At 39.4% G+C, this 13,909-nt stretch overlaps 1 long non-coding RNA gene across 1 annotated transcript in view; it reads left to right on the top strand.

Annotated features, from left to right (window-relative positions):
- The first annotated feature begins 73 nt into the window (after positions 1-73).
- The window catches only part of LOC140503857 (uncharacterized), a 33,698-nt gene continuing 19,862 nt past the window's right edge, over positions 74-13,909 (top strand). The window contains exons 1-2 of the long non-coding RNA XR_011966895.1: positions 74-170; positions 395-438. This is a non-coding gene — a long non-coding RNA (uncharacterized lncRNA). The remainder of the gene's footprint in view (positions 171-394; positions 439-13,909) is intronic.

The raw sequence follows: 13,909 nt of genomic DNA, 5'->3' as shown, positions 1-13,909 counted from the left end.
TTGGGCCAGGGGGTGGAGGCTGTCACCTGGCACTGATCTCAGCTCTTTTATGCAACATTTTCAGTCCTAACCCATTCGTCCCCTGAGCTCCAGGACTGGCTAAATCTGAAGGTCACAGAAGAAGAGGAATTGAGTGCAGTGGGGCCTCAGAGACTTGAAGATGCCAGAGGGTAAAAGTAGAAAAGGGAAAGGCTCAATGGGGTATCCTAGCCGAGACATGGAGTTTGGAGTCTCAGAATTCAATGGCAGAAGCTGTGAGGGATCTAGTAATAGGGCTTGGAGGGCAAGGTGTCTCAAGACTTGAAGATGAGGCCATAGAAGGTCAAAGTGGGAGACGGGTAAAAATAGATTTCTTACCGGCTGTGACCTTAAGCAAGTCTCTCCCTCTCTCTAGACCATCCATTTCTCCTTTGTGTGAGGAGAGAACTCTATCATCAGGTGAGTCCTATGCACCCCTTCCATGGGAAATATCCTGTGCACCTGTGGAGCATGGGATCTCCACCTATTGTTTACCAAGTATTCCTTTAAACAGTATTGACAACAAACCAAGAACTGATCCAAATGTGTGGCAAATAACACTCTAACCCAAAGCCCACGTGACCCGTTTTTTACTTTGATCTAATTCAGGAGTTAGAAGGGGCAGTAATTAGATCTTAGGATTTGGAGTTGGGATCCTCTAACTTAGAGATCCTCTAAGCTCTAATCTCATTTGTGTTCTTTACTTTGAAATTTTAAATATCTTCTTGATGATAAGACTTAACAATTATTCACAAATATGAACATTTGTGACCTCTTGGTTTTGCAGATGAATCTGAAAGGGGAAGTTCAGATAGGTAGCCAGGGGCAAGATTAGGATTTCAACCCAGGTCATCCAGGAGGGTCGCTATGGACAACACAGCCAAGCTGAGTACCTGCCATAACTGCCTCTGGGCTGCAGTTTGATGGAGGAGAGAAGGAATAGAACTAGCCAACAGAAGTAAATGGATTGTGGTGTTTTTTTAGGGAGATGCAGGAAGGGGCAGGTTAGACAAGGATTGGAAACTAATTGGGATTGACAGTATTTTTACCTGGGCTGACCAAGGTCCTCACAGCCCTCTTTCTCCTAGTTACCTGTTGGCTAATGTCATAGCTTAGAAGAACTCAGGGTTGAGGAGAAGCCTAGGAAATCAGGGCAATCTTTGTTAAGTGTACTTTTGCTAAAAGGGAACCAGGGTGGGAAGGGGTACACTGGAATGAACTCCAAGGATTCAAAGAACCATGGTGAGATTTTTGTTGTGAATGCTTATACCTCAGAAATCAGTGATTGCTAGAAATCAGAGCTTGATTTATTGTTTTGTTCATAATCTGGACTTAAAGAAATAACAAGGCAGATAAACTTATTTGCATGAGCCCCCTCACTCTGCCCTCCCCCCTCCTTAAATATTTACCAATTTACTCTTGTTTTGCGCAATGGTGGATTGGTTTATTGTTGTCCTTTCTTCTAAAAGACTGAAATGAAAACACTATGTTGGGGTCGAGGTACGGTACGGTGAGTCGAACTTTGATAATCAGGCCAATCAGAACTTGGAATGCTCTACCACAGGTTGAGCCACAGATCTTCCTTGCAAACATATGGAGTGGAAATGTCTCTAAATGTGCACATCCCATGTTTCTTTTGACCTACTGCAATTCTGCTTTGCTCATAAAGCAGTCTCTCCATGTGTTTTCTTTTATGGTGTTCACATCATACTGGGGGATCCTGTGCCAGTGTGTCCCATGTCTCTGAATGAATTCACTCAATAAAGAGTTTGTGAACTCACAGAAATTCAGTAGAAGATTGCAGTGGTGGGGAACCTATGGCCTCAAGCCCACATATGATCCTGTAGGTCCTCAAATGCTGCCCTTTGACTGAATCCAAACTTCATAGAACTAATCCGTTTAGTAAAAGGATTTGTTCTGCAAAACGTGGACTCAATCCACAAAGAAAGCCCTAGATATTAGAGACACAACTCTTGAGCCTGGGGTCTGTCAGGCCTTTAGGAGTCATTCAAGAGCTCCTGAGATCAGACTTCGCTAAGATCTATTGCTAGTTCATGTACCCTCTGTAAGCCTGGTTGACTGTGAACTCTGTAATGGAGTTAGATCAAAAGGCACCTGCCTCTGCTGTTCTGGGAAGGTCAGACCAGCACCACACTTGAGTGTGGGTCAGTCAAATCTGGAGGAATTATGTGAGAGGTCCTGACGTCAGGCTTCCCTAAGATCTATCACTAGTTCATGTACCCTCTATAAACCTGGTTGACTGTGAACTCTGTGAAATGGAGTTGGATCCAAAGCCACCTGCCTCTGCTGTTCTAAGAATGTCAGACCAGAGACTCACCACGGAACTTGGGGACTCAACCCCCTACTTAATGCAACATTGGGCAATGGAAGGAGTGTTGTATTTGATCAAAGTCGTGGCATCCAGCTCTTCATCTTAATGCCAATATGACTTTGGGCAAGTCACTCAGTATCTCTGGACTCAATACCTCAATACTTCTCCATTTACTTTTTTAAAAAAATATATTTATTTAATATTTTATTTTCCCCAAACTACATGTATACACAAAATTTAACATTCATTTTTTTTTTAATTTTGAGCTCCAAATTCTCTCCACCTCCCTTGAGAAGGCAATAAATTTGAAATAGGTTATACATATACAGTCATGCAAAATATATTTTCATATTGCTCAGGTTATGAAAGAAAACATAACCCCCCATCCAAGAATAACAAAGAAAGTTAAAACAGAGTATGCATCAATTCATATTCAGAATCCTTCATTTCTTTCTCTGAAAATGGATAGCATTTTTCATCATGCATCTTTCAGAATCTTCTTGCATCATTGTATTGCTGGGAATAACTAAGTCATTCACAGTTGATCATTATATAATATTGCTACACTGTTCTCCTCATTCAATTCACTTCATTTTGAATCAGTTCATGTAAGTCTTTCCAGGCTTTCTGAAAACATTCTACTCATGATAGCTGATAGTATAGTCATATTCCTTCACAATCATATAACATATGTTGTTCAAGCATTTCCCAATTGATCAGCATCTCCTCAATTTCTAATTCTTTGCCACAACTATAAATGCTGCTATAAATAGCATATAAGTCCCTCTTCTTTTTAAAAAAGATTTCTTTGGGATACAGACCTATTAGTGGTGTTGCTGGGCCAAGGGTATGCATGGTTTGATAAGCCTTTGAGCATAGTTCCAAATTTCTGCCCAGAATGGTTAAATTAGTTCAAAAATCCAATAGTGCATTAGTATCTCAATTTTCCCACATCCCCTCCATTATTATTTTTCTTTGCTTTCATATTAGCCAATCTGATAGGCGTGGGGTGGTACCTCAGAATAGCCTTTAGAAATAAAATAATATCCTCAATAACATGCAAAGACAATTTTGAACATACTTTTAAAATTTGAGTTCCAAATTTCCTCTCCTTTCTCTCCTCCCCCCACAAGAGAATAAGCAATTTGACATAGGTTATATATGTGTAATCACGCAAAACATTTTTCGGTATTAGTTATGTTGTGAATGAAGACACAGACCCAAAGGAAAAAAATAAACAAAATAATGTGATTAATAATTTGCTTTGATCTGAATTCAGACGCCATCAGTTCTTTCTCTGCTAGTGGATAAAATTTTTTACCATGAATCCTTTGGAATTGTTTTGAATTGTGTTGCTGAAAATAGCTAAGTCATTCGCAGCTGATCATCATACAATATTGCTGTTACTGTGTACGATGTCCTCCTGGTTCCACTCACTTAACATTGCATCAGTTCATATCAACATGCAAATGAGTGTTTTTTATTCTTTCTTTGAGGAAATTCTCATAAGAATAATGTTTAAGTGCTCCCTACTAATCCCCCATCTTCCCATTTACTTTGAAAGCCCCTTTTCTGTGAGAAAATTTACTCCATTCTACCTCTGTCTTCCCCTTTCAACCAGTGCGTTCTTATTTCTCACCCTTATTTTTTTTAATATCATTTTATTAATCAATTTGCATACAAGTCCTCTGTCTATGTATATTGCTTCTAATTGCCCTACTAATTAGAAAGTACTTATGAGTTACAAGTATAATCTTCTTATGTTGGAATGTAAACAATTTAACATTATGCAATCTCTTAAGATTTCTCTTTCCTGCTTACCTTTTTATCCTTCTTTTGAGTCTTGTATTTGAAAGTCAATTTTCTCTTCAGTTTAGGTCTTTTCATCAGGAACACTTGAAAGTCTCCTATTTTTTTGAGGATACTTTTTTGTCTCCTGAAGGATTATATTCAGTTTTGTTTGGCAGATGATTCTTGGTTGCAATCCTTCCTCCACTGTCCTCTAGAATATCATATGACAAACCCTCTGATCCTTTAATGTAGAAGTTTCTAAATCTTGTGTTATTCTGACGTTGGATTTATGACATTTGTGTTATTTATTTCTGCTTGCTTGCATTATTTTTCTCCTTGACCTGGGAGATCTGGAAATTGTCTATAATATTCTTGGAAATTTTCATTTTGGGATCTCTTCCAAGAGGTAATCAGTGGATTCTTTAAATTTCTCCTTTATCCTCTGGTTCTAGATTACCAGGGAAGTTTTTCTTGATAATTTCTTCAGAGATGAAGCCTAGACTCTTTTCTGAGCATGGCTTTAAGGCTATCCAATAATTCTTAAATTACCTCTCCTCAATGTATTTTCCAAGTCAGTTATTTTTCCAAAGAGATATTTCACAATATTCTTCTACTTTTCATTTTTTGGATTTTGTTTTATATTTTATTCATGTCTCATGGAGTTCTTAGCTTCACCTTGCCCAACTCTAATTTTTAAAGAATTATTTCTTTCAGTGTACCTTCTGTTACATTTGGCCAATTCCACTTTTCAAACGAGTTCTTCTTGTCAGTGGTTTTGTTCCTCCTTTACCAAGCCGTTCACTCTTTTTTTCTTCATGATTTTCTTGCATCACTCTTATTTATTTTCCCAATCTTTCCTCCAACTAACTCTCTTATTTGATTTTAGAAATCCTTTTTCACCTCTCCCCAAAATTCTTTTTTTAGTGTCTCAGACCAATTCACATTTTTCTTTGAGGGTGTAGCAGTTTTGACTTTGTTGTCTCCTTCTGAGTTGGTGTTTTGAACTTCCTTCTCACCACATTAAGTTTCAATGGCCAGTATCTGTTTGTTTCCTCATTTTATCAACCTATTTCTTGACTTTTAGTTCTATGTTAAAGTTGGGCTCTGCTCCCTGGGTGGAGGGGGCACTATCGTAAACTTCATGCCTTTTGTTTTTGCTATTTTTAGAGTTAGTTCTGGTAGACTTTAAGTTTAGAGTTCTTCCAAGATAGTATAATCTAAGGTGTTGTATGATCATTACTCTCCTGCCTTTTTCTCTGGTCTGTGAGGAACCATAAGTGCTCTTTTCCACCTGAAACTATGGCCAGTATCTCTGCTCCCCTGTGGCTTTAAATTCTGTTGTGCTAGTCCTCCTTTTCACCCTTGGACTGTGACCCAGGACTGAAACCCAGATCTGCTTATGGATAGTGTAAAAAAGTTCTGCATCAAGGGCCAACAAAGAGATCCTAGTAATCGTCTGATCAGTTGTTACATTGCCTTACTGTGTGTGGGCTGAGAGTTCCAGAAACCTCAACTGCCACTTCTAATTCAGTCACCACCAAGGCCTGCAGTTGATTTGGTGGAATGAGACTTTTGCTGTCCTGTGCCCTGAGCTCCACTCTGACCTTGGTTTGTCAGACCCTTCTTGCCAAACTTCTAAGTTATCTTTGGCTAGAAAATTGTTGCACTCAGTTCTCTTGTGAGTTTTGCCACTGTAGAACTTGTTTTTTAAATTATTTATTTAAACATTATTTAAAGTTGTTTGGAATGGAACTTGGGAGAGTTCAGATGAGTTCCTGACTTTTCTCCACCATCTTGGCTCTAGCCCACTTCAATGTTCTTGTCTGTAAAATGTGAGAGGAGGTAGACTGGGTAATCTCTAAGTAAACCTTCCAACTAGAAATGCTGGAATCAGGAGGGTTTGACTTTGGCTTTGTGTGCTTGGAAGGACATATCTTTGGTCACAATGTTCTCTCTCTGTCTGCCTAATTCCCTGTTCCTCCCTACTATGGATTATAAACAGAAAGCTTATTCCTCCTCTTCAAACCCTAAAATAATTTCAGAGAGAGCGGGAATCTTATTTTCCAGAGCTAAGGCACAACAAGCAAACTGTGTCCTGAGCTTCAGTTAACAACAGTCCTTTGCACTCAGCCTTTAGAGGAACTCTGCCACAGCTAAATCACAGAACTGGCAGTCCCTTAGACTGAGCAAGCACTAGTCCTGAAGCCCTGCTATGAATGGACATTTTGTCACTAGGCAACCTTGCCTCACTACCTCACTATTGCTATTTTACTTCATCACTGCTGTTACACTACACTGCTTGATTCTTTGTCTTCCCGCAACTATATATACATCTCGAAGCTTAGCCTCACTGCCTTGGATCTCCTTGCTCCTAGAGAAGACTCCAGCACACATTCTAATTTCCCTCTTCCAACAGGATAAAGAAGATTTTTTGTCTATAACTTCTATGACTCTTTGATAATTTATTTTCAGGATTGACAGTTGGTGTCAGAAGGGGAATCAGAAAGGGTTAATTCCTGCTTCTTCCCTTGCCCAGTGCAACCTTGTAGGTGTAGTACCTTCCAAGAGCCTTCTGCTCAATTTGCTAGTTCAAGGGTGGCAATGAGTGTTTTTTCCTTCTCAGTTACTGAACTTCCATCTTTGGTCAAGCTCTGCTCCCTTCAAGGATTGAAATTTTGGTGTATTTACTGAAGACAGGATTTGTCTACCTCTTCTTGATGAAGTCTCTTGATTTCTTTGGAACAGGTACCTTGTGTTTCTTTCCCTCAGCTGCAATATGGGAAGTCTGGGATCTAAGAATGAACTGCCAAAGAACTTGGCTGCAGGGCATATGCATTTAATCTATCAACTAGACACTTCTAAGTTTTTATTAATTGGCATAATTTGACCTTGTTGGCCAACACGGGGTTCTTTAGACCAGGAAAAAATAAGTTACCTTAGGAAATGTCTTGTTTGGAAGGGAGGGCAGAGCCAAGTTGGCAGAATGAAAGCAGAGATTTGCCAGAGCTCTCCCCCAGACCCCTCCAAATACCTGTAAAAGTGGCTCTAAATGAATTCCATTTGTAGCAGAACCCATAAAAAGACAGAGTTAAACAAATTTCTAGCTCAAGACAACCTGAAAGGTGGACAGAAGAGTTTGGTTGCACCAGACTGAGAGAGGACCTCAGTCCATCGCAGACTGTGCCAGCACAGACTAGGCCCCAGCAAACCAGGAATAAGCCTTGGTAGTGACTGAATCAGCAGCTGTGGCAGCAGCAGCAATGGCTGTTTCTGGAGCTCTAAGCCTACAGAAGGTAAGGTGATCAAACAATTGGTCAGAAGGATATTACAGGCTCTCTTTACTGGCACTAAGGCAGGACTCTATTGCTTTGCCCATACTTGGACCTGGGCTGCATTCTGGATGGTAGTGTTGGGGCAAAGAGGAGCACTAGCATAGCAGACCTTGTGGAAATAATGGAGAGGGAGCCCTCCTCACAGTTCCAGAATGTAAAAGAGTGCTTGTGGTAACTCATAGATCTGAGCACAGTCTAGGAGGGAGTAAACACCTCTCCTTAGATCATTCTACCTTGGAAAAATTGAAAACTTACATGTTCCTAGAAGTATCTCTGGAAACAGCTGTACAAAGCCCCTGAAGCTTGGAATAATATGCCCCCCACACTGGAAGCAGAGCCCTACCTTAGCAAAGAGATGAGAAGTCAAGTAATAGACTGGGAAAATGAATAAACAATGGGGAAAAACCCAAACTATAGAATCTTACTTTGGTGGCAAGGAAGATCAAAACTTATACTCAGAAGAAGATAGCAAAGTCAAAGCTCCTGCATCCAAAGCATCCAAGAAAAATATCAGTTGGTCTCAGACCATGGAAGAGCTCAAAAAGGATTTTAAAAAGCAAGTAATGGAAGTAAAGGAAAAAATGGAAAAAGAAATGGGAGTTGTGGGAAATCACTATAGGAGATTGTTGCTTCTGCATAAAAGTTAAGTTGATAAAAAGGATGCAGGTGCCTAAGGGGCAACTGGAAAGATCCTTCATGAAGATGGGTGGAGACCCACATGAGGAGTTTAGGCACACTGGATAGGCTGTAAACCCTGTGGTACCCAGCCAATGGGAACACAGGTGGGGAAATACACATCGGGAATCGAGAATAAAAAGTTGTGTATTTGTCTCAATGGATATGCCTACTCGTTGAACTCTTGAAAGAATATTAATAAAAGTGCTTCCTAGTTCAACCAGTGGCTTTGTGGAATTCTTGGTAAGATGTTTGTCTCTTACAGAGTGGTGCAAAAAAATCATGAAAAAGGAGTCAACAGTTTGATAAAGGAGACACAAAAAATACTGAAGAAAATAACAACTTGAAAAACAGATTATGCCAAATGGTAAAAGAAGCACAAAAAGCCAAGGAAGAGAAGAATGCATTAAAAAGCAGAATTGGCCAAATAGAAAAAGTGATGCAAAAACTCACTGAAGAAAATAATTCCTTAAAAATTAGAATGGAGCAAATGGAAGCTAATGACTCTTTGAAAAATTAAGAAATTATAAAACAAAACCAAAAAATGAAAAAATAGAAGACACTGTGAAATATCTCATTGGAAAAACCACTGACCTGGAAAATAAATCCAAGAAAGATCACTTATTATTGGATTGCCTGAAGGCCGTGACCAATATCAAAGCCTAAACATCATCTTTCAAGAAATTGTCAACAAAAACTGTCATGATGTTCTGGAACCAGAAGGTAAAATAGAAATTGAAAGTACCCACTGATCACCTCCTGAAAGAAATTTCAAAAGGATAATCTCTGTGGCTCTTTGATAATTTATTTTCAGGGTTGACAGGAGCAAAAGACAAAAGTTTGGGAGGGGATGGGGAAGAAGGAAGACTGCACCAGAACTGAATATAGAGTGATTTAGGTTAGAATAATAGAAATTCATAACTGAAAAGGACAAGGAATAGACTCTTATTATCAATGGGTATTAGATATCAGATGGGCAGATCTTACTGAATGTCCAGCCTAATGCCACGGGCTGCTGGGTCACTTACCTATACCAGGTCTTCAGTGATCAGCCAGATGAAAGTACAGGAGAAGAGACCACCAGAGTGAAGCAGAGGTGTAGGCTTTATTCAGGATAAAACTACATATCAGCATGCAGGGCGAGCTCTCCCAGAGGGAGCCCCCCCTCCTCAGCCTTTTTGGTCCCTACTTAAGCCCTCCAAGATGCATGGTTCACTTGTGGACAGCACATGCTCCCAGCTTATCAGCCAATTAGAGTATGGGGAACAAAGGCATGTTCAGACCACTGACCAATCTCAAGGGTGGAATGCTCTCCACAGCACGTTCCCACAAAGAAGAGGTGTAAAACAGGATGTAACCTGGCTCACTCCCTCAATTCCCGGCTGTTATCTGGGGGGCCTCGTGAGAGCTCTGCAGTTTCAAGAGACCCTCACCTTTACCTGACCTGAGACTGTTCCTGTGAGACTGAGCCTGTGCCTCCACAACTGAACAGCTAGGTGGCAAAGCAGATAGAGTGTCAGACCAAAAATCAGGAAGATCTTGGTTTAAGTCCAGCATCAGACAGTTACTAGCTGTGTGACCTGAGCAAGTCACTTACCTTTGTTTCTTTCACTTTCCTCTTCTGTGAAATGAGCTGGGGAAGGAAATGGCAAGCCACTTGAGCAACTTCGCTAAGAAAATCACAAAAAATGGCCATGGAGAGTAGGGCACAACTAAAAACAGCTAAATAACAACAACAAACACTGAGCTCCTTCACCCAGGCCCAGCAAATCAGTTTTCTCTATTGTGTTGGATTAGGTGGCATCTGAGGCCCCTTCCAACTTAGCTTCTTTGATCTCATAACCCCATGGCATTCTGGTGGCTATTGTCTATCACCCTCTAAGACACTCTCCTTCCTTATTTTCTCATTGAGTTCAGTGACTGGCTCAGTTTTTCTCTGCTTCTCTACTCCTACTTTCATACTAGGAGACTTCAATACACACATATTAGTCCTTAAAAGACCCTAACCTCACAGCCCCTCAATTTACTCTCTTCCTATAATTTGCTTCTTTGCCACGCACAAAGATAACTTTCATGTTGCCATAGATCACAAAAATATACCACTTTCATATTCATGACCTCTGAAACTCCCTTATCTGATCACGATCTGTTTTCTTTCCACTTCTCCCTTTGCCTTGAAATCAAAAATTCTGTTCTTCTTCCACACCCATATGTCCAATTCCTCCACACCTCAGTTGTTTTCCAGATCATCACCCTTCCACTAACTACATTTTGTTCCCTCGCCAATTTTAATCCCTTGGTGAATTAATTCAACTCTGCACTGTCCTCTTTTTATGTCCTTTGCCCCATTATATTGCTGATCTTGCCTTGCTAAGCCTGAAACTTGAATCATTCCTACCATCACCTGCCTTTGCTCCTACACTTGTGCTGCAGAACAGTCAGAGAAAATCTCAAATTCCTGTTGACTAGGCCCACTATAAATTTGGGTTATATAATTTCTAACAGATCATCTTTGCTGCAAGACATCTTTTACAACTCCCTAATTAGCTCACGATGCCACTAGGTATGGTAACTCTTTCAAAAATCTTTCTCTCTTCCCTCAAATTTCCATTGATTCCCCCCTGCCCAGCCTGTAAGATGAGAATCTCATATTTTACAGAAAAATTTGATGCTTTTTTGCCAAGAGCTCCTTTAACTCTCTTTCTCTTCATGTCACATCACCCAGATGCCTTCTGTCACTATTGTCTTCTTCATCCTGATCTCACATCATGAAGCACTTGTACTCTCAACAAAGGCAAATTCCTTTATATGCACAAGGATCCCATTCCTTTCTGTCTTTCCTAGCAGATTATCTCCTCAATCATCCCCACTTTCTCATTTACCTTCAATCCCTCCCTATCTATCCTTTTGTTTTCCTACTACCTGGAAATATGCCCAAGTCTTCCTCATCCTCCAGACCTCTCACTTGATCCATCCATCTTCATCCCTGCTTGGTTTGTTGAAAATCTTTCCTCCCTTTCAGGGCTAAACTCCTTGAGAATGCCATCTACAACTGATCCTCCAACTTCCTTTCTTTCTACTTTATTTTTAACTGTTTGGTTTCCACTTTCATCAATCAATTGTAGTCTCTCTTTCCAAAGTTACCAATTACATTTTAATTTCCAAATCTAATAGTAACCTTTTCTCACACACAGAGTTGTGATGGAAATTCATCTTACCCGGACGCAAAGGAAAAGGAGAAAGGGCTAATAGAAAGGGACTGGGTGGTAAGAGGGAGGTTAGATTCAAAGAAACAATGATAAGCAACAAATCATAATATTAAGGAGTGTCTAGGGTAAAAAAAATAGCTGAAAATAGCTAAATCATTCACAATTGTTCATCTTACAATATTGCTGTTACTTTGTACATAGTTTCAAATTGCCCTACCAAATGGTTGAATCAGTTCACAACTCCAGCAAAAGCACATTAATGTCTCATTGTCCCCACATCTCCTCCAACATCTGTCATTCTTCTTTTCTGTCCTATTAGCCAATCTAATAGGTATGAGGTAGTACCTCAGAATTATTTTAATTTGCATTTCTCCAATCAGTAGTGAATTAGAGAATTTTTAAATATAGCTATAGATAACTTTGATCACTTCATCTAGAAACTGATCATATCTTTTGATCATTTATCAATTGTGGAATGACTCTTATTTTTATAAATTTGACTGTGTTTTCTACGTTTGAGCAATGAGACCTTTATCAGGAAAAAATTACTTCAAAATTTTTTTTCACGGTTACTATTGCCAATCGTATTTCCTTCCATCCTATTCACCTTCCCTATTTATTCTATTCTTTCTCTCGTTTCACCCTGTCCCTCCTCAAAATGTTTTGACTGTCCCCTCCACCAATCTTCACTCTCTTCTGTCACCCCACCTTCTCTTATTCCCTTCCCCTCTTATTTTCCTGTATGGTAAAATAGATTTATATACCCAATTGGGTGTGTATGCTATTCCCTGTTTGAGCCGGTTCTGATGAGAGCAAGGTTCGTTCACTCTCCCTTACCTTCCCCTGCTCTTTCCCTCTATTATAAAAGTTTTTTCTTGCCTATTTAATGTGAGAAAATTACCACAGTCTATCAGTCCCTTTCTCTTTCTCTCCGTACATTCCTCTCTAATTCCTTATTTTTGTTTTTTTAGGTATCATCCTTTCATATTCAACTCACACCTGTGCCCCCTGTCTATATATACTCCTTCTAACTACCCTAATACTGACAAAGGTCTTATGAGTTACAAATATCATCTTCCCATGGAGGAATGTAAATAATTTAACCTTATTAAGTCGCTTACGATTTCCCTTTCCTGTTTACTTTTTTTATGTTTGTCTTGAGTCTTGTATCTGAAAGTCAAATTTTCTATTTAGCTATGGTCTTTTCATCAAGAATGTTTGAAAGTCCTCTGCTTCATTGAATGTTAATTTTTTTCCCCTAAGGATTATATTCAGGTTTGTTGGGTAGGGGACTCTTGGTTGTAACTCTAGCTTCTTTGCCTCTGAAACACCATATTTCAAGCCCTCTAATCCTTCAGTGTAGAAATGGCTAAATCTTGTGTTATCCTGACTGTGCTTCCATAATACTTGATTTTTTCCTTCTTTCTGCTTGCAATATCTTCTCATTGATGTTAGAATTCTGGAATTTGGTTATAATATTCCTGGCAAATTTTATCTGAGGATTTCTTCCAGTAGGTGCTCAGTGAATTCTTTCAAATTCTATTTTATCCCCTGGTTCTAGAATATCAAGACAGTTTTCCTTGATAATTTCTTGAAAGATGATGCCTAGGCTCTTCAGGTAGTCCAATAATTTTTAGCTATCTCTCCCGGATCTATTTTTCAGATAAGTTGTTTTTCCAGTGAGATATTTCACATTGTCTTCTATTTTTTCATTCTTTTGGTTTTGTTTTATTGTTTCTTGATTTCTCATACAATCATTAGCTTTCATTTACTCCATTCTAATTTTAAGGAATTATTTTCTTCAGTGAACTTTTTGGATCCCCTTTACTACTTGGCCAGTTCTGCTTTTTAAGGCATTCTTCTCTTCTTTGGCTTTTTGGACCTCTTTTACCACTTACCCTAACCTGTTTTTCCTTTAGTATTCTTTGTGTTTCCTTTACCAAGTTATTGACACATTTTTCATGATTTTCTTGCATCACTCCCATTTCTCTCCGAATTTTTCCTCTACTTCTCTTACTTGATTTTCAAAATCCTTTTTGAGCTCTTGCATGGCTTGAGACCCGTTTTAAATACTTCTTGGAGGTTTTGTATGTAAAAGCTTTGATTTTGTTATTTTCCGAGTCTGTGTTTTTATCTTCCTTGTCACCATAGTAACTTTGAATGGTCAGAAGTTTTTACTGTTTGCTCATCTTCCCAACCTATTAGTTCACTTTCAATTCTTTGTTAAAGTAGGGTTCTGCTTCTGGGATGGAGGGTACATTGTCCCAGGATTCAGGGATCTGTGTAACTTTTTTCAGAGATACTTCAAGGGGCCTTTAAGTTTTCATTTCTTCCAAGGTGGTATGATCTAAGGAGATGTGTTTACTACTTTCCCAACCTGTGCTTTGGTCTGTCAGTGACCACAAGGACTCTTTTATGCCCTGTAACTGTGAGGAGTGTTCCCTTTCTACTGTACCACAAGCTCTATTGTGCCAGTGCTCCTTCTTTCTCTGGGGCTGCCAACCCCAGATTGTGACCCAGACTCAAGTATGGATAGAGCAACAGAAGTCTGC

This window comes from Notamacropus eugenii, chromosome 5 (genome assembly GCF_028372415.1).
Source record: "Notamacropus eugenii isolate mMacEug1 chromosome 5, mMacEug1.pri_v2, whole genome shotgun sequence".
In the NCBI taxonomy this organism is placed as follows: domain Eukaryota; kingdom Metazoa; phylum Chordata; class Mammalia; order Diprotodontia; family Macropodidae; genus Notamacropus; species Notamacropus eugenii.
Note: the sequence above shows the minus strand (reverse complement) of the source record. Positions and strands in the feature narration are given on the sequence as shown.